At 35.4% G+C, this 23,195-nt stretch overlaps 1 pseudogene; it reads right to left on the reverse strand.

Moving 5' to 3' along the window:
* Positions 1-1,849: 1,849 nt before the first annotated feature.
* Positions 1,850-15,666, reverse strand: LOC141693446 (K(+) efflux antiporter 2, chloroplastic-like; annotated as a pseudogene).
* Positions 15,667-23,195: the final 7,529 nt, after the last annotated feature.

The following is a 23,195-nucleotide window of genomic DNA, read 5'->3' on the forward strand; positions in this document are numbered from 1 at the left end:
ATCAACAAAGATTGAGGGTTTCTCGCCGGAATTAAGATCTTGACGGGGTTCTTTGCCGGAAACTTAAGCGGTGTATGGTTGATTGTGGTTGTTTTAGGCTGAGATTGATCAGAGTAAGTGGGGCTCCTTATCAGCTCTCAACTTCTTACCCTCTCAATGTGCCTACGTACCCTTTATATAGGGATCAAGCCTGACGTAGTTCTCGTAGAACAAGAAGTCTAACGCGTTGAGACTTCTTACTCCTAAGCCCAGTAGAAGCCCATCCGATATCCATCTTCCGCTAGCTTTAGGAATGTCCAACTATGAGGCCCAACCGCAAAGGCCCAAGGCTCGTCCGTAATCGTAGGACTTCACGGATAGTGCATCTCCCTGCGCAAGGATAACACTCCGCTACAGCTATCTCCCTTGATTTACGAACGCAGGTATAGCCACGGTTCACCCCAAGTGCCAGACGCGTCCCTGTCCCTCGAATGAGGATAACCCACCAGATAGCAGGACAGGTGATCCCAAGCTCTTGGGTGCAAAGTGCAGGATGACTCCAAAGTTCTCCAACGAGGACACCCGTTGAATACAAGAACAGAGCTCCCAAAGCACACACCAAAGTAAACCCCACATCCCCAACGAGGACACCCGTTGAATACAGGAGGAGGCCTTCAATCATCAGGCATACCCCTGGAGGCCTTCAAGCTTTTCACGGACATCCCCCTCCTTGACCATCTCAAGGAGGGAATTCTTCATAGAGTACCTGCAACAAACACATTAGTAAAAATAATCCTCCATCGCTCCTTTCCATGCAAGCTTTGTCTTGAACTCAACATCAAATGTACACAGATCAAACTCAGGACGCGTCCTTTCTAATTGGCGCGTCCTAACTCCCACAAATCAAAACCTGTTTCCTCATCAATCGTTCTTTATAGCAATCAAAATCACAGGACACGTCCTAGAGCTTTGGGCGCGTCCTTAACCTCATCAAACTTGCAACATCCCCTCTAAACCATCATACACAGCATTTCGCCTCCTATGACATGTCCTCGCTAACTTAGACGCGCCCTAGAGCGCCCATCACCATAAGATTCCATCTGCCAAGCATTTTCATAAACATTGGCGCGTCCATAAATTCTGGGCGCGTCCTCCCTTGACCATGCACTCTTCTCGCTTCGTAACTTATTTCTTCCAAAGTAGGCGCGTCCTAAGGTACTGGACGCGTCCTCTCTTCCACAATGCAATATCGGGTTTGACTGTCTGTAAGCCGCATTTGACCCGAATCAATCTCAATGCCAAATTTTGGGCATAACACTAGCTATTGCTCTTAGCCAGCTATTTACTTCTAGATGAGTCAGTTGGAGATTCTCATATCTAGTTATTTACTTCCGTATATACTAATTTATCTTCTCGATATGCTATTTACTTCTGTATATACTAATTATCTTCTTGATATTAATTAGTTACCTTCCCGCATGTTCTGGAATTAGGAGCGTATATAATCAACTCATTAAACTCATGTGGTTCTATTGCACTATAAATAAATAAGTAGCAAAACTTATTTATTCTTAGATAAAAAGCATTATAAATTCATTAAACTCGTGTGATTATGAAAAGCACTATAAGCCCTACTTTGGGAAATTGATTAGAAATTGATATATAATATAAATTCACAGAATAGTCACAAAACAAAATAATTAAAAGAATAATTAGTTTCAATGATCCTTGCAAAACTGCTAGCAGTAACAATGGTGCATTTCCGAGGGCATAAAAGTATACACGATAAGAAACAGCCTTTTGTATGGCACTGCAGCCAAATTGTTAGCGACTCAGATGATGATGCACAGAATGAGTAAAATGCATCAACTATCAATAAGGCCAGCTCAAATAATTTCATTTCAAGCAAGAAACCTCGGCCACAACAGATGAAAGGTTCCATTCTTCACCAATACATAAGAACAGGAAGATTCTGCCTAGGGAAAATCTGTGACAAACACTTATTAGAGCTTGCTTATCCAATTAAACGAATAAGCTAGTACGGATCCATGGAAAAGTCCAAGTCTTCTGCTGGTATATTTGATATTTCTGTACAATTTATGCCTACTGGACAGTTTCTGCTATACAGTCTTTAAGGTTTTGATTTTAATTTTTCTTTATCTATGTTTCTTCTTGCTTTTCATAATCTGTGTTTTTAATCATTGTTATAGTGTCACCGTTCCTTCAGGTGATTGACTAACGTCTGAAGGCTCTGTAGTCTGAGATTTGACTTTAGTCATCATACGCGAGTATCCATAACCAAGAGAACTTCCACTAGTTTCACTTAGCTGCACATAGTATGCAAGAGTAAGTAAACTTCAGGAACATAAAAACTTCATCAACCCCAAAAAATAATAAATAGATTTTGCACTAAAGCAATCTATAAATACCTCGGTAAGCTCAGACAGGTGGCGGGACCTAAATTCGTTAATTGTTGCTGCTATCTCCGACATTGGAAGTTTGGCCTATCATCAAAACAAGAGAAGATGAGGATTTACAGGATAATACATGATCCTATGATATTAGTTGGGTGGGTCCGTGCTATTAGCAATACCATTAACAACCACCTCAACCAAAAATAACTAGTATCATTGCACTTACTAGGTTCAAATGAGCAGATCAATAGACTTTCCTTTCCATAACTCATATACTCATTGTCACTAACTAATATCCTAATCTTATATCACCTTATCATGACATGTTAATATATCAGAGCTTATGTACACCACGGAGACTCCGTATAAACAATGTTGCAAATGGCAATTCAGATTTGCAGTTCATATAAACAAAGAACTAACCAGTATTTTGTAATGGCATACTAACCATATAGACTCCTATAGATGCACTGTGAACAGATTCAACCACCAGGAACTTGATTAATGTTTTAAGTTCCGAGTCACATTTCAAATATAATCTATGATAAAGATAAAAATGTTATACTAGAGATCTTAAGGAAAGTTACCATTTTTTGTGTTTTTCCCTAACTGAAAACTTCCATTTTTACTTAAATTATTTAGATCATATGTCACCACCAATTTCAACTGACAGGCAAGGCTGATAAGAAGTTGTCACATCAAATTGTTTCTGTAGCAATATATTCATACTACTTACTTGTGCAAGAACTGCAGCTGCTAACTGTAGACTTGGTTCTAAGGTCTCTGGGACAACCTGTAGAAGATACAACTCAAATTTTAAAATTATAAATATATGAGTAACGGCAGTCAGCAAAGATGAGTAATAAGCAAGCAATTTAGGATAAATCATGTGATTACTACATTGATAACTTGAGAAAAGTTTGACGTGTGAATGAGGAAAAAAAAGATGCAATTAACAGAAAGCTACCGCTGTTGCACCAGCCTTTTCCAAATTAAGTCCATGATCCACATCATGGGCTCGTACAAAGGTCTTTACATTAGGAAAGTACTTGTTCAGAGCCCAGACAGTTCTATAATTTGCACCAGGAGTGTCTAGAGTTATTGCTGCAGCACAAGCTCTTTCCGCACCAACTTTATGGAGGATCTGAAAAACATATACGCAGAGAAATGTCAAAAGGTGATTAGGTGAACTAACTTAAAAACATATCAAGTTTCTCAGATTTACGTTACCTCTCTACTACCAGCATCTCCAAAATATACGGGAAGATCAAGTGCACGCCCGACAGCTACTCTATCACTGCAAATGAGAAATTTTTCTTACAATGATATTGCTGGAAACCACAAAGTATTTATATACAAATGACAAAGTATTTACAGACATGGCTGTGTCAGAAGGATGCTGAATTAACATAGTTTAGCATTCTGTTTAGAATTTTTTTGTTTTACAGCAATTTTCTTTGTAGGATCCTCAGTCACAACCGCTTGGTTTTGACATTGGTGTTTCACGAAATCTAAAGAGTCCATGCAACATATATGGTAATTTAATGTGAACTAAAAAAAGATTAAAAAAGGAACAAAACATTTAAACTTAATTTGAGCACTACTTTGGCATAATTCTGCAAGCACGACACTGATGTACTTTTTTTTCTATACAAGAATCTGTGCAAAGGAATTATTTTAATGATTAAAAAATCAAACAAATGATTTAATAAATGCTTCTTTGGAAAATTTCTTGTCCCGAGTTACATTTGTGGAAATGTATTAAATCCTCCCTTGTCACTACATTCAGTCAGACCAGTGCAGCATCTCAGCTTGCACAGATTAATAAGGTTTTCCCTAAATGCTAGTATCACAGATCTACCGTTGTTATATGAATTTTGCCACGATACTTAACAGGAAAATTTCTTTAACATAATCTAGGTCGTACTTTGATAGATCTGTTTGTAACTTGTACACTCTCCAGCAAAAATTCTTTAATTAAAAAAGAAGATAAAATTAGGGAATAGTAATCATCTTGGTTACAGAAGTAGAGTATGTGCACAACTCGAAATATAGAATGATTGTTGGGTTCAACGAAGCCTATAAATTTACCAGGAACAAAATGCATTTCTGCATCTAATACGAATTCAATATATCCGTTTACTTTGATCTAAACACAGAAATGTGATACATACCTCCTCACGTCAGAGCAACAAATGGAATAAGCCTCTCAGAAGAAGTTGTGGCAATGATCTGACCACAAACAGAACCAAAGTAAAATTCACAAAAAAGTCTTGTCTATCAGTAGAGCAGAATAGAGAACAAAACATAAATTTGGGACAGCTGATAATACCTGGCCAACACGTCCGAATCCACATATGATAATATGATCTTGCAAATCATCAGTCTGAAAATCACAAGCATTGTAAATACCCAAATACTATGGTCCAAGACAACGCGAAGAAAAGCAAATACAATACAAAGAGGAGGGAGAGGAGGTAGGAATATCAGCAAAAAAAACATATTATCTGGACAAATGACAGCAAGATCAGAGCTGTAAGTGCAACTTCGAACACTTAATATACTTCTACAATCTGGAGCGTAAAAAGGAAATCAATCTATCACTACCTCATTACAGTTGTGGAAGAAAACAAATACTGCATAGCAGGGGTATGAAAATATCATGATCCCTGTGGCATGATTAATTATTATCTTATTTGCAGGTATACAGAAAGAGAAGAAAATAGTATTCATAACATCAAATACCTCAACACGTTAAAGATATATAAGAAAATTCCGACACAAGCCTACATAGGAATACCATCAGATATTTTACCTAATGAACTCATCTAAACCAACTCAGAAAATAGATATGCCAGCACTTAGTTGCCTGATTTAATAAGTTACAATCGCTCTTGTATCATAAATGCCTAAAAAGCTCATTATTTTATTTATCCCATAAACATTAGACCGTTGTACCATCTCCCTGGGGAAATACAAAAGAAATTATCACAGAAATATTGTTCAAGTGATTGGGACTGACAAAATACCAACACCTACACGTTATTAAATGAAATTTTATTAATCCATGACTAATTCTGGGTGGCTTTTTAAAAAATATATAATTTTACCGTGGAGTCGGGAAGACAAATTTTATAATGAAAAATTAAGTAGTATTAGATAAAATGTCATCAGATGCATCTTACTAGCAGATTGATTGCAGAAACAGTTAAGGTAGAAGTCTTACCTCATTCTCGTCAGGTAATAAACTTCTCACATCTTGCTGCTCAAAACGAGAGGCTATTAGCTGGCCTCCAGCAGCTAACCATGGTGTGAGTGCCATTGAGATTCCCACCACAAGAAACAAAGAGAGGACAGCTGAGAAGACATGATACCCTGAAGCAGCAACTAGAATTTAGGTTTGAAGACGCCACAAAACTCAACCACAGAAAATAATAATCAAGTAAAACATGAATGGTACAGTTCTCATATTCAGCCAAGTCCACGTAATCAGGACCCAACTAAGAGAATTCAGATGTTATTCGACAGTCATTATAAAAGTTTACAAGCACAGATTGAAATTCCTTGAAAATTCTGAAACTTAATTTCTATCTAGATGGAGTTCACTAAAATTTAGGTTTAATTGAAACCACAAAACTCAACCATAACATCAACCTAATTAAGTGAAAATGAATGGTATAATTTTCATATTAAACCAAGTCTACATAATCAGGACTCATTTAAGAGAATTCCACTGTTATTAGACTGTCATCATAAATGTCAACAAGCATAGTTTGTTATTCCTTGAAAATTCTGAAACTCAATTTCCTATTTAGAGAGATTTGTGTTATTCTTTTCCTGGTAGTTATTACTTTGTCTTTTGAAATCACAATCACTTCTTTTTAATAGTTACATCTGACCTTTCTGCACAGTATCACTTATGATTTATGATCCTCCTGGAACCTAACCATTACCAAAGCTAAAACTATAAAGAAGAAATCAATATTACATTAACAAGTTGTGTATCATAAAATCTAGTCTCTACTCTATGTTTAAAAAGGACTATTTGGTCTCTATATCTAGAATTTTCACAAGTCATAATTTCATACATGGGAATAAAATTTACATCCAATTTTAAAAGATTGTTTCTGGATATTGACTAATTTTTCTAACACAAGGATAGCAATGTATATGAGTTCAGTAATCTCAGTCTCCTAAACAATGATCAATTCTATTCAGGCAAGGTTTGTGGTAACTTTTAATTTGTCCGGACTTTTTGCACTGATTTTAGGAGTAATACACATTTCAGTCCTGAAAACTAGCTTACACACATCATTATTGTATCTAGTGACCGTTCCGTAATCAAGTTATACTCAAAATTTCAAAATGAGAACACGTTAGTGTAATTTTAAATTGATGAAATATCAGGTTGTGTGGAGATTCATGTAGAAACACATGTGTCGAGAGCCCATGCAAGGCACGGGCATGTACATTGATAAATATAAAACTCATGCAGTCACTATATAAAACCCTACTTTCGGAAGCCCATTTTTTAACAATGTTTATTTATCAGCTTTCGTAGAACCTCAAGGTAAAAGGAGGGCTAAATTGGACCATATATTAAATTTACATAATTCTTAATATACTATTTAACCCAATTATATCTATTTATACTATTTTGACTCTTTTTTATAACTCGTATTTTTTTAACCCAACTAAACAATTTAAAAACAATTATATAACCGGCCCAGAGTCCAACTGACCAGATATCTCCTGTTCGGCTTTAATATAATCCCATATAGTAATGTCTAGTTCGTCTGAGGTTCTAGGCCCATTGTTATCACGAACACGACTAGTCGACGACTCGCTGACTAGTAGACGCTCTTCCTAACCATAATAATGGTGTATCATGAACAGATTGACATTACACAACAAACAGATGGAGATGAAAATGATATTACGATAGATGACTTTGCCTGATATTCATCATATTTTTGATTTGCTTGGATAAGTTTTATATTTGAAATATTGATGTTACATACAGTACTATGCTTATTTAGAACTTAATATTCTTGTGCTTCTTATTTAAATTATGAAATTGATGAGTTTAGTTATACTACAAGTTAAATCTAGTACGTATATGTATAATGTATAATGAACACTTTGTCGACTTTTTACCTAGTCTTCTCGAAGGTACTCGGGCGTCAAGGCTCGACTAGGCGCCGTGATAACCATTATTGGCATACTAAATCTACCAAAAAAGGTTATACAAGTCGAAACACAGTAGACACCAGGACATCTACGCCAATAACTTGATAAAAATAAGTACATAGATATATTAAGCTATATTTATATATATATATATATAATTCTTCTCTCAAGTGTCATCCAGAATCAAACTCAAGAAATTAAAGGACAAAAGCTTTATTGAACTACTATATGAAACAAACAACCTTTTGTCAATTGAGAGAATGACAGCAAAAGAACAAAGTGTAATGTTGAAAACCTGATTAACAGCTTCACCAAAAGCAACAAATGCAAATTCTCCTCCTGGAGCAAGCAGAGGCCAACTCTTATTGCAGATATAGTTGAAACACCAAAAATTCTACCAATCAGTACTACCAATATGGTTTTGCCACCAATAAGCAATCCCAATGTGCCCATAATAACTGGAAAGTTTGAAAGAAGAAGTTTTGGATCAATGGACATTCCAACCTGAAAGTCAAAGGTTATCAGATCATGTTAGTTGCAAAGATTAAAGTAACTATCATTACTGATCGACATAGAGCATGCACCAACAAACTTAACGACAAAAACCTTTATTTATAGTAATAGGTCGTGTAATCAAACTACAGGAGCACAATGAGTATGGCTTAAAGATCTAGATTGCAGCAACCCAAGAGACACTTAAATTTGGAAATGTAATCAACAGTCCTAAAACTCTCTCCCATTTTTTATGGTACCCCTAGGAGTTAAATCATGACAACAAGATAATCAAATTCACTAAAGTTTGCTACCTAACCACTGTATCCCGCTAGAAGAGTAAGATATGCGCAGACCTTACCTCTACTCGGTTGGTAAAACTAGAGCAGCTGTTACCCAAACCCCCAACGTCAACAACACAAAACAGATATGATACACGAATACAAGAAAGCAAGATGCACACAGACCTTACCTCTACTCAGTAAAAGTAGAAAGGTTGTTTCAGTACAGACCATTAGTTTAAACAACACTATACAGTAACAATGAAACACATAAACAACAGTAATATGATCAACCAGGGGATAACATGCAGTTTAATAAAAGATAAATGTGGCATGCCAAAATCCAGAAAACAAAAGTATAAAAACTACAGTACCCTAAGAAACCTAACAAAGAAACTAGAAGTTGTAACCTACTTTTAATTAATCAGGCAAGTGATTCCTATAATTTATACATGCAAATTAGTAGTCGGGTGTCCCAGAAATGCAAATAGAGAGGCCTACCGTCATGAAGAAAAGACCTAATAAAAGACCACGATATGGAGCAATATCTGATTCCACCTGTAGGGAAAATTCAGTTTCGGCAAGTAGCAAACCAGCCAAAAATGCACCTAGAGCCATGGAAAGTCCCGCCTGTTTTCATACAAAAAATACCTGAGGGGTACTATTTGGCTGAAATACATGCATTATAATATTTATTTATACACGTCAATATACCCTTGCAGTAAGGAGACTTGTACCAAGAATAACGAGCAGCGTGTTTGCAGAGAATATCTCTGCGTTTTGATTCTCTGCAATTTTGCCTATATATTGGGCGAAGAAGCTGCAGGTAACAAGAATATAGTTGATTATAAATTTCAATATATCCTGGAATTAGGTATATCAAGGCTTCCTAACAGTTCCATATTTTATTCACAAATAACTTCTAAATCACATAAAAATTCCAGAAGCATTTTACATGGAATGAAAATTTACCAAGCGTCCTCCGGCAATAATGGCACTAATAGCAACAACTGCTTTAAGGCCTGCTAATCCAAGAGCTTCAGCAATTGCTTGAAAACCAACCTGCAGAGTTCAGAAGATTGTGCATTATAACTAATATTTCTGCTGCGACAGAAGGCATTTATGGCACTGGTAGTTAAAATAAGCATTCCAGTTAGGAAAGTGAAGGAAGAGTACTATTCCGTTTCTTTTAATTAAAATTCAAAATAGATATTTAGCAAAAAAAAAAAAATCAAATAGAAATGAATACTAATGGGCATTACATGGTCAGATATATTTAAGTATATGGAACAAAACAAAATGAAGGATGCTACTGGGAAAAAATATTCCAAATATATCACAGAAATAGAGAAGACAAGCTAAGCAAAATATGATATTTTACCCCTCCTTTGGAAGAGTTTGGTGAAATGAGAGGTATGAGAATTAGCAGAACCACAACCGCCAAATCCTGAGAAGTAAAACGTGAACAAATAAATTAGTGAAAATGTAAACCAGTAGCATTAAAGTCCAAACATATGAGCACAACATAATAAAGATATTGGACATTAAGAAAAAGAAGCTAAAGAAAATAATTGAGGATAGAGGTGCAACAGTACAACAGTTTCAGAAAGCCTATGGCTTGTCGGCACCTTACCATGGATCTCCATACAGGGGCATTAGAGATTATTACAAGTACATGAGGTATAGTGCGCCAAAGCAGATATGTTCAAGAGCAGTTACTAAGAGCTAGAAAATGAATATAAGGCTCCAGAAACAATACTAGTGCATAATTGCGTTAGGATGAAGAGCAGATAATTACCTGGAAAAGTAACACAGAGAATGTAGCTCGTCCATGACGTGATGTGCTTTCTCCTCTTTCCTGCAATACCTGTGACAGGGAGTTTAACATATTAATATGGTATCACCTAGCATCTGTTATTTATTTTAATTAGTTGACGTATATAGAATCCAAGTAAACTTTATGATATCAAGTTTACAATATTATAATAATGCTCACAACATTGTTTTTGTTTGATTGTCATCAACTCATTGTTGACCAACAGCTGACCATATTAAGTTAGATTGCTTAATTCAGCATTTTTCTTTGTTTTTCTTCTTGATACTTGCTTAACACCTTACAATGTGATGCCTCCACACCCATCAGTCCCATTATTTAAATTAAGGCTAGGCACGTCTTCAATGCCATATTTTTACATAGATTATTCACTATTCTACTACAGAAAATCAAAATCTAAAACAAATTTTGCATACTCAAAAACAAAAAAGATGATGCTGTAATGCTAGATCTTCTCATAAATAATTATATCTGTGCTCTTGAAAAGAAGCATAAACGTTTTATATATATAAATGTAAAATGGCACCTTTGATTTTGGTAAAGTGGACAATGAGGAAGATTTATGTCGAGAATTAAACACAACAAAACTGATGATACAGAGATTAAAAAAGTAAACTACACATGTAAAATGTAATTTATGACTCCATAATTTGAGCATGTCTAAGCATTTTATACTCCCAAAAATCAAGAGGCCACTAATTCTTTCAGGTCTTCCACTTTAAAGGTGTGGTCTCCAACGTGTTATGGGTGACCTTATTGCACAGTTCAAAGCATTATTTTTTAAAAATTGGATATATTGCTCGGCAGAGGCAAAGACCTCCGTTACCCCGACTTTTCGTATAGCCTCAAGTACCCGTTGCGGACACTCGAGACAAGGACATGGGTGAGGACACTTAGTTTAGGGTAAAAGCTAACATATTTTTCAAAAATTTCCAAGTCCTGACACTTGGACACATAATCAGGTTGGACAATTCCACTCAAGTATGGGTAACAAAGGCAAAGACTAATATTAACCAAGCATGTAGGCATTTGAAAGTTGAAACTAGAATGAAACTTTTACACATATTAGAACAGACCATTCAATGATAATTGATATCTAGACTCTAGGACCATTTTCTCATTACAAAATTATTATCATTGTAAGTCTGGCAACACTTTGTATTCCAAAAACAAGATACGTTGATAAATAATACACATATATAACTAATCCTTTGATATAGTTGGACATAGCTGATTAGGATACTTACCTGAAGGACAACAGCGGTAGAGGATAACGCCAAACCGTTCCCGATGACAAGGGCAGCAGGACCCGCTTGTCCCGAAACAAAATGTGCTACTAAACCGACCACCATAGCAGTTGCGAGGACCTGTATCATGTATAATAAAATAAGGTAACTCTAACCAGGCAAAACTTGATTAGCTGCAAGTGAATGATCTCATCTACCTGAGTAGAACCCAATCCAAATACGTACTTCTTCATGGAACTTAGTCTTTCCACAGAAAGCTGCAAATGAAAACTAATCTCTACATCAACTCTAAATTTTATAATAGTAAAAACTACTAGTGACAACTGAAAGGTCATGCGACAAGTTAAATTCGAAGATTTCACAAATCACACCTCAAGACCAATATTAAACATCAAGAAGACAACGCCAAATTCAGCTATTGCCTTTGTTCCATGAACATGACGAATGATAGACAGACCATAAGGTCCAATCAGTATACCAGCAGTTAGATAACCAAGAACAGGGCTGCCTAGACATTGAGCAAACAGTAAAATACTCTGTCAGCTGAATGCATGGATATTATATATATATATATATGTGTTAAGTATATATATATAGGAGTTAAGTATATATATATATAGAAGATAAGTGAAAACTGCAACAACATACAAGCGCAAATGCAATATTAGCGTGTAGTTTAAGAAGATCGTAAACATAGAATCATTGTATTTTAAAGTTGAGCCCAATAAATACAATCATAGAACTGATACATATGAAAACAACTTACGAATAAGCTAAAGGAGATAGAAAAACAATTAAAACTCGTCATTAAAAAACATAAGTACTGTATAAGAATGTAGTCTACAAAAAACACATGATATCAGAAGACTAACTATTAGCTGGCTTCAATTTTACATCTAGCCAAGTAAAAAAAAAGGAAACTTCATACCTCCTGGAATTTTCTGAAAGAGAGGAACGAATATAACACTTGCAAGAAGTAGCCACAACATGTCAAAGAGGGAAGCTTCTTCCTCATTTATCTGAGTAGACATGAAGCATCTATTAGATAAAAACAGTATTAAAATTGAAAAAAATCAATGAGCATGCTTAACAACATCCAGTGAGTACTGAGATGAATAAAAAGGCACTATGTATAACCTCTTGATGAGGAAGCTTGTCCATCAAGCTCTTAATTCTCTTAGGTAATTTCCTGATATGGAGGACTATGGGCTTTGCAATCAACGTAACTTCACCAACACTAGTACTGATGATGTCTGGACCTGGAAATAGCTTATTTACCCTCTCAGAGTTGGCATAAAATGCAACCCTGTTGAAATGTCAAAACCATGTGATCAAATGGTAGCTGAAACTAGTAACTTTTTGAGGCAAAGGAACAACTACAATTCTTCATATCTGAGGATAAGGACAACTAAATAATATAGAAAGCAATTTTACAGGAACCAACAGAAATGAAAAAGTTCAGTTTGATAATGATGCGTTATACCCTGATCCAGCAAGTAGCAATCCCAGTACCAGCTTAGGGAATTGCTTCTTTCCTAATTCAACAAATCCATGAAAAAGTGAAGCTGGTGTGAACTCGGTCCCATCTACATCAAAAGAGAAAAAAGATGCAGAAAAGAAACGAGATGATTTCTTTAGTAATGCTTTGGGAGCACTAAGTGGCGGGCTATCTTTTGCCAAATCTTTCCGTGTCTCCGCTTTTTGTTTTTGGACCGTGTTCTTAGACTTTTCTGCTTCTATTTCAGTCTCTTTCGGTAATGTTGTAGTACTTAATCTTCCGTTATCTTGGTTACTGGAATCTTTAAAATTCTGGGTGCCAATTTCAAACTGGCTATCTAGTAAGACGTCGCTAATCAAAGAAGTGGTCTCCCGTTTAACATCTTTGCTTTTAATAACAATATTATCAACAAAATGTTCATAGTTTGCCTTCTCCTCAGTGAATACCTCTTCACTCAAATCCTGTTCTTGGGACAATGATCGATTTTGAGGTATACTTTCTGAGCAATCTAAAAGTAAGGCAGGAGAATTTTTCTCTGCCCTCTGTAGTGCAATCTCGGCATCATTGACACGTTGCGTAGCCTCAACTTCTAAAGCTACAGCTTGTTCAGCCAGAAGCATTATATTAGCAACATCTTCCTCGGCTTTCACAGCATCACTCTCTGCTTTCTCTGCAACCCACTTTAGTCCCTGTAATTCCTTTTGCAATTTATCTTTTTTTATCTGCACTTGCTTCAGCTCTGCTTCACAGTCTAACAATGTAGCCTCACAAGCTTTAATATCGTTTAGAGCAGCCAAGATGGCCTCTTCGTCTTTTCTCAAAGAATTTGATTCTAATTCCATAGAACCACTCCTTTGTTTTGCAATTTCGAGTAAATCACTTGCGAACTGAAGCCTAGCATCAGCTAAAGAAAGGGCTGTCATTGCTTCGTGAACAGTTTGTTTTGCAATACCCTCTTCATTTTCAATCTCTTCGAGAGACCTCAAAATAGAATTGACATCATTCCGAGCATTCTCTGCTTCATCCTTTAATGCTATCGCCTTTTCTGATATTCTATGCGCTTTTTCCTCAAACATAGTACTGTTAGCCCGTGCAACCTCCAGCTCCTTACGAGCCTTTTGTAACAATTCCTGCAAGTCCTCTAAACTAGGGACGTCTGATGCATCTTCCTCTTGAACTGCACTATTTTCCTCTAAACTTCCATCAGAACCAAATATTGTACTCTCCTGGTCACTACTTTCGGTGGACCCCATCCGACTATTGTCAGAAATAAAAGCAACTGAATCATTACCTTGACACTTCCACAAGGCTCTTCTTGATGTATCAAGGCCATATCTGAAACCTAATCCCGAACATTTCGGTAAACTGTGATACATTAAACAACTATGATATTCACCCTTACTACAGTAACCAATTTTCTTCAACTTCTTCCTCGGCCTATCTTCCAGGAACAACCTGGAACGGCCGAGAACCTTGCAACCAAATTGAGCACATTTATTCAACCTCTCTATTCTATAGCAAGTACCTTCAGCAGCACCACCAATGATATTCACATTGGGCTGCCGCAAACAACACGCGATGTCCATACTCTAAATATCTACTCAGTTAAATATCCCAACAATACAATCACATTTAAAATGTAGCCATTTTCGGATTCAAACACCTGCTAACAAAACCAGTTTGATGAAACTTGAATCAAAAAATAAGTACTTCAAAAAAAGTAATTGCAATAAAAAATATCAAACTAAACATATCCGGTGCATTCCATTCACAGCCCAGTGTTTGGAGAGAGTAAGATTACAACTCCTAGAATCTAGAGTCCAATTAAAAAAAACAGGGAAATAACAGTAATCATGCTGTAACAAAAATTACCCCAAATTTTCCCGGGAATTTTTTTATTGAGCTAAAACATATTAACCATTCAAACACCAATTCAATAATGATCACATTTACACAAAAAAACTACAACTCAAATAATAATTTTCATATACACCGTACACCAATTAAAAACAAAATGCACTCCAAAATATCCACTCAGTAACAGCAGAATCATATGGCAACCATCACATATAAATGCGAGTCAAATGATATCAATCTCACCAAAACTTCAGCTTCAATTTCAAATTAAAGCTAACGAGAATCTCATTGCACCGGTTGAAAACAAATAACACACTCCACAATAACAAAGCTAAACAACAATAACTAGACCGAGAACTTCAAAATATGGCAACTATCATTCACATCCGAACGCAAGCTAAACAATAACAACTCCACAGAAACTTGGACATTACAAAATTCAAAATAACTATTTAGTAACTAACAAATTCCTACTCAAATATCGACATTTTCGCATTCAACAAACAACAACATAACAAACATTTCACACAAAAATCAAAAAATCAAGTACACTACACTTAAAAACAACTTATACAACAATCAAGAAGGCATTTAAATATAAAGTAATTGCATATAGAGTGATGTATACATACATAAACATATACAAATGACTAACGAACGATCATGATGGAGGAGAAAATGAAGTGACGGAGCTCCCGAGGAGAGAGAGAGAGAGAGAGAGAATTGGGGGAAATATATAGATACAAAGTGGTGTGTGTGTGTGTATTTATATAACAAGAAGTTTGTTGCTGCTGTTTGCTTTGTCTGAAATAGATTGGAGAAAATGAAGTGGTGATGCCTTGGGCCGTTTCTCTTTTTTTTTTTTTTCTTAGAAATGTGTTACTTAGTTCTTTTTTTAATTTAAAGAGCGGAAAATTTTGTACAAGTATATATAATGGAATATACTACTGCAATTTGCTAATTTACCATATTACCCTTGCACTTTTCAGATATTGACGTTGCGGCGGGATGGTTAAATTGCCCGGATTCGTTCGCCCGCCGACGAATATAATCGAACCGAGTTTTGTCCGCAACAAATTGAGTTTTTGTTAAAAAAAGTAAGTCGAGTTTAATGAGTGTGTTAAAAATTATAAGATCATGTTCGGATCTAACTCTACCATCTTAAAGTTTTAGTGCGAGTGATTACTTAATATGGTATCATATCTGAGATTAATTTAGAGAGGTACTCGGGTTCGAATCCTCCCACCCCAATTTATTTAATTTAAATATTTGTTATTGATATGTGTATCGGTTATATTTGGTGTTGTCGATCGTAACGAAAAGTATCATATAATTGAAGGGGAGTGTTAAAGAATATAAGATATTATTCGGATCTTCCTCTACCACATTCAGGTTTTAGTGTGATTGGTTACTTTACAGATTAAACGAAAAGTGATATTCAAAATTATACGAGTTCACTCACGAACAATCGAATTGAGCCGAATTTGAATAAAATCGAGTTTTCCACTAATAATTAGTAAAGTAGTTTGACCAATCAATTTTTAATATATAAGGTAAATATAGTGGAGGTAGGTAATTTTAATGTTATAAAATTAAATTATTTTAAAAAGAAAAAAGTAAAAGGGATTTTCCTAAAAGTAAATGGATGGAACGAAAAGAGGGAGTATCATTTTTTTCTCAGGTCGGGGTTTAAGAACATATTTAATTTTATATTATACTATTGCGACATTATAACTTTAAAGATTATCCATTACTTTTTAATTTTCTATGTCGAAACTTTACTGGTGTTTTGATATTTTACTTCAATTTAATTTTTATAAAACTTACAAAGTTATTTAACGGTGCTTATAAAAATGTGGAGACGAGTAGATGGTGATAATAACGTTTGATAGTTTCCTTACGTAAAAATTAAGTGTTTAATTTAGAAATATAAAGTAATTATAAAATAATTACATTACTAATAAATGACAAAAAAAATGTACTAATAAAAATATTTAAATAATTATTAATAATATATATAAATTGTAATATGTATATTTATATATAAAAAATTTATTCAAGCCGAGTCGATTCCGAGCTAAATGAGCTGTGTTTGAGCTGAACAAATATATTCTATTGTGTTTTAAGGATAATTTTTATGAGGATTTGATATGTGCACGTCCTAAAATTAGGTGCACACACGTTTCTCAAATTCAAATTCAGAGACCAAATCATTCTTACGCACATAAAAATAGTTTGAAATCACATAAGGATGTTTTAGTCATGATATCAAGAAATAGTGGGCATCTGTGAACAAAAATGTGCACATATTAGTTCATTTTTTTATCGTGTCTTGTGTAAATAAAGTTTTAGTGACTCTAATATCTTTAAAAGTAAATAAGGTAATTAAAAAATACCCACTCTATTCCATTAAATTTTATACATTATTTTTCCGCATACTTTTCAATACTCCTTTAAAACATGATTTCATAATATATTTTTTAATTTTTTTTTCTGAATAAAAGTTTTATGTTTAAACTTTCATTTAAAAAAATTAAAAAAAAACATTATGAAACTATATTTTATAGAAGCCTCGAAATATGTGCAAATAGTAAACGTATACAATCCCACGGGGCGGAGGTAGTACATCTATACTTATATTATAATAACCGAAATGCGATATAATTTGGTGTAACGGTTATTCCCTAATATTGATTATTAAAATAATAAATAAATAGTGTTACGTATCCGTTAAACTACTATATTATTAAATTACTAGACATAGTCTACTTATTCTACTAAACTACGACCACAATTTAACATATTATTAAAAAATAAATAAATAATGTTATATATTAACTAAACTATTAAATTTTTAAACTACTAGACATAATATATTTATCATACTAAATTACGACAACGGGTTATCCTATAATTTCAATTATAAATTTATATAAATATTTTAAAATTATAATAAGATAGAATAAATAAAAAAATTAAATATTAACGGGAACTCGTATATCGCACGAGATTAAAGCTAATTTATACTTTTATACTATACTATAATAATCGGAATGAGGTATAATTTGGTTCAACGGTTATTCTCTAATTTTGGTTATTAAGAAAATAAATAAATAGTGTTATATATATATGCTAAAGTACTAAATTATTAAACTACTATATATGCTCTGTTTGGGAGTGCCGTTAAAAACTGTTGTGTTGTGAGAAAAAGTGTTGGTGGAAAAAGGGTTGTCAGAAAAATTAGATGATTGTTTGGTAATTTTTTTAATTTATGTATATTTTGAGATATATTACATAAAAATAATATTTTTGAGAAGGTTTAATGGTGAAACTGATAACTACTTTCTGCAAAAGTTGAAAACAGCTTTTTCCAAAAGTATGGGGGACATACTTTTGCTAACAGCAACTTTTAGATCAAAAACGGTTTTCCAGACATCAGCTTTTAGAATTTACCAAACACATTTCTAACAGCTTTTCGCTGAAAAGCTGTTATAGCTGTCTGCAACACTAATATCAAACAGGGTCATACATAGTCTACTTATCCTATTAAACTATAATCATAGTTTATCCTATTAATAAAAAAAATAGTGTTATATATCCGCTAAATTACTAAATCGTTAAATTACTAGATAAAATATAGGCTTATTCTACTAAATTATGTCACGTTATCGTATTTTTTTTATAAATTTATTATTATTATTATTATATCTATATAAATATTTTAAATTATAATATTAAGAGATAAATAAAATTTTTAAATATTAACAGGAACCCGTACATCATACGAGATTTAAACTAGTGTATGTAAATTACAATTTAATTGAAATCGAAATCAAAATTAATATCATATAATATGTAATGTTTTGAAATGTGTGAAGCCTCGACGGTGGTTATCAAAGGACAAGCAAATGATCGATTAGTCACGTATTTACCTATGCGTCAACTGATCTAAAACGGCCCTTAACATGAGGTCTGGTTCTAACATGGCCCTGTTCAATTTCTTTTTCGGCCTAAATAATCTGAAGTGGCCCTTCAAAGTTCCAGGTGATATGAAAGTACAAGCTCACGATAAATAGCTAACCTGCTTGTAACCGTAAATTTATAAAGTAACTATTTATATATATATATATATATATATATATTAAATAATGCAACAATTTTTTGATATTCAAGTTTGGATTTAATTTCTTAAAAATATGCTAGTCAAAGGTCGCGAGACGGGACGAGGGAGTAACTAGTCCCAAGTCTTTTTGTACCGATTAGACTTGTATGCCCTGTAAACAAGTATCGGTTCTCACAAGTTTTGAAAGCGAGCGGGAATTATGTTAAGCTTGCTTAAACGTGCCTAATTTCACATTAATATGATATTGTCCGCTTTGAACCGAACTCGTACAGATTTATTTTTGGACACATTCCAAAAATCTCATACTAATGAAGTTATCTAGCCTCTTATACCCTATTGATAAGTGTCATTTTATACCACTTAGAACGACTTAAAATGACTTAAATTGGTGTCTTGAAATCAAGTATTTTGTGTATTTGATGCGTTTTTCTAGTGTTTATGCATTTCAGGGTATTAGTTGCATTTCGGAGGAGGAATCATCAAGAATAAGCCTTGGCATGTGTTCACCATTGCGAGAGGAAAAGAACGGGCAGATTACGGCGAAGAAACGGAGCAAACCTGGAATTTTTCCAGTAGGGTCCTGCGCGGCCGCTCAGCCCGCGCAGAAATGCTGAGCGGCCGCGCAGGGTCGGGGAAAAAGCTGAATTATTTTAGACTTCTACTTCTGTTTGTCTTCTAACTTCTATGTAATCTGAGTTTTATGGGACTATTATATAAGTAGATTTGAGACGTTTTCATAGAGAATATGAAGGAGATTATGTTTTAGATTGTGTTTGGCGCAAGAAGCGAAGGAGATAAGGAAGAAGAGCGATTTAGCACACTGCAGCGAAGAGGAAGCATATTTTCTTGTGATTCTTGTTTCGTTGTAACGTTGGATGCTAGTTTTCTTGCTTTGACTTATTCACTCTTGTGACGTACTCTGTTTTAATATAATTAGTTTAGTTATTATTTTCTTGTGTTGTTTATCATGATTTCATATGAACCCATGATGGCGATAAGTTCTATTATGGGCTAATCGTGATCATGGGGTTGCAACGGATTTATTATGGAATTCTTTAGTTAATTGTTTAATACTTTTGTGTGTGATGATTGCATGATATCTAGTATTGGTTGTGCGTATTCGTCTTATGTGCGTCGCGAACATATAAGATAGGGTGTTAATCTCTTGTGAAGCGACGGTGGATCTTGAGATTTAGAACTTGCTATGCTAGCATAGGTTCATGTACGTTGTGCATGATTAGTGGGTAACTCTAACAGTTTTATTTGCCCTATGTAATCAAAAGGAATAACTTGTGCTTAAATCGTTGTGTTGTCAATTTCTGTAGACATATAGGAACTCAACATGATTGATGACTATTCAACTTCTATCTTAATTGTGGATGCTTGGTAGAATAGTATTAGTACAATGAAAGTTGGCTTTTATCAGTTTCGTGTTATTCGATTAATGTCATCACTGTCACATGCTAAAGATAATAACAATGGCTATAGAAGGAAGTAATAATGAAGTTGTGATCTCATGAGTGTTTTATTATTGATAAATTGAAGTGTTAGTTAAGTGGTTAATTAAGTAGTTAATTATAATTAATATTTAATCAACAATTTTAAGTGTTATTATCTTAACATTGAGAAGTAGTCATACATTGGTGAGTGAGTTTAATTAGACAATAACTTAGTCTGAGTCTCTGAGGGAACGAACTAGAAAGTATTCTATATTACTTGCGAACGCGTATACTTGTGTGAATATTAGTGCATGTTTTCGCCCTAACAAGTTTTTGGCGCCGCTGCCGGGGAGGCAACCCATGAATTGTTGTTACAGGAACCCTTAGAAGTTAATAACCTATCCAAAAACACAAAAAAAAAATCATAAAACAGGGGCTGAAAAAATTTTTTCCAGAGACCATCTACGCGCCCGCGCAGCTTGCTGCGCGCCCGCGCAGAAATGCTGAGCGGCCGCGCAGGGGTCGAGTTCCAGAAATTTTTTTCAGTTCAGAAAAAAAAAAAAAAACAAAAACACAAAAACCCATCACAGCCCATAAACCCACGAATTCTTTTCCCATTACCCCATGATTTTATCCCTCAACCCCACTCCTAATCTAATTTAACCTACTCCACATCCTATATATACATACACCTATCCTACATATCTCCCACAAACTTCCTACACTTAAACCCTCTCATAAACATCAAAAATCAGTTCTTACACACTTTTATTCACAAATCAATGGCACCCAAGAGAGCACGCACTATTGACAGCAGCAGCATAGTTCCTACTGCTGATTCATCAAGGGGTACTGCTGCAAGGCCTCGGTTAACTGACAGAACTGCGGAGGAGGAGTACACTGGGCTGTTGGGGAAGCCGATTCTGAAGGAGAGGGGGTTTTTACCATCAGGAAGGGATGGTGAGTTGTTGCCCATGATTGCAGAGAAGGGGTGGATAGCTTTTTGTGAGTCACCCGAAGCAGTACCGATGAGTGTTGTTCGCGAGTTCTACGCGAACGCGAAGGCTGAAAAGAATGGGTTTTCTGTAGTTCGTGGGCTGACGGTTGATTATCATCCTGCGGCGATTCGCCGTGTGATTGGACAGCGAGAGAGGAAGCCCGAGGAGGAGAACTGGAATGAAAAGACTGCTGAGGATTTTGACTTGGATTTGATTTGTGCAACTCTCTGTCGACCGGGCACAGTTTGGAACCGCAGTCCAGCCAATAATGAGTATCGTCACTTTCCGGCGATCGCCATGAACAGGTATGCCCGTGCATGGAATGCATTTATATGTGCTAATATTTTGCCTTCTTCACATGCACACGAGGTCACAGTTGAGAGAGCACAGTTGTTGTGGGGAATTCTGAATGAGGAATACTATGTGGACCTTGGTGAGTTTATCTACCAAGGAATTCTGAAGTTTTTGAGGGGAGCAAAGCATATGAACATCCCTTATGCATCCACGGTTACGAAGCTATGCCGAGCAGTAGGAGTGAACTGGCCGGCTCATGAGCAGTTGCAGTTGCCAGCAGCTCCGATAGATTCTGGCACTCTGAATGGGATGCAGGAGTGGACCGGTGGTGAGCCTGAGGAGCATGGGCTGGGTTATCGTCTTTCAGGAGGACCTCCAGCACGAGGTGCTACTATGGCTAGGCCAGGGCGTGGTGAGGCTGGTTCTTCGAGAGCTCAGGAGGGTGCTGGGATGGGTGATGCCCAGTATAGGAGGCTTTCACGGCGGATGGATGCCATGTATGAGACGCAGAGCAGGTTTGCTCAGGAGCTCACTCTTGCGTTAGGGACTGCTTTTCGAGGCCTTGGAGCTGATATCCAGTGGCCAGTTTTTGGTGAGGACTCTGCATACCCGCCGCCTGATACTCCACCCACTGAGGGTGATGATGATGATGACTCCGAGTAGGTATACCCTGTGTTCCTTTCTACTACCTTCACTGGGGATAGTGAAGATTTTAAGTTTGGGGGTGGTAGTTAAGGAATATTTTATGTGTGTCATATAGCTGCATATTCATGATAGTTAGTTCATATAGTTTTTTTTTATATAGCTTTATTTGTTTGTCATATCATATAGCTCATGCATATACCATGATCCCTTTTGCAATGATTTATCGACTGAATTGTGATATTGATGCGAGTGTAGTGATAGCATTAAAGTGATATTAAGTTGTGTAGGTTGATATGCATGCTAGAAGCACTTGTATTTTCACTAAGTCTTAGAGAATGCTTAAGGGCTAGATTGTTGTTATGATCTGATTCTTTTCGAGGATAATCTATTTATTATGCTTAGAATTTGATAATAGGTTCTTAGTGGTAAAGGCATGAAAAAGAAAAAAAAATGGAGTAAAAATGGAATTTATTGCTAGTTGTGGCTAGGCGTCAAATGGCTAGTAGCCGACTCGCATGTTATGCGAGTAGTCTAGGGTTGAGCAAGATGGAGCGAAACGCACTTGCTCAGAAAAGAAAAAAAAAATTGCATAATTGATCAAGAGTGGGCTCTTTGGTATTCGAGTTATTAAGTTCTTAGGGGACTTTGTGCCTAGTGACCTGAGGCTTTTAGAGTCTGGGATCCGCTAACCTAACGCTCGTTACATGGATACTATTGTATAAGTCTTTTGTGGACCTCACTCATTGCACGGTCAAATAAGCATTTGAGTTGTAAATAAAAAGCACGATTCCGTAGTAAGCTCCAGAGTTCCTGTAGTGTTGTATATCACTTTGTGCCTAGAATTTTTATTCTTTGTATAATCGTAGGATTGCCTTGAGGATAGTCTAGTCATAGTAATTGGTCT

Source organism: Apium graveolens, chromosome 10, assembly GCF_009905375.1.
Source record: "Apium graveolens cultivar Ventura chromosome 10, ASM990537v1, whole genome shotgun sequence".
NCBI classification, from domain to species: domain Eukaryota; kingdom Viridiplantae; phylum Streptophyta; class Magnoliopsida; order Apiales; family Apiaceae; genus Apium; species Apium graveolens.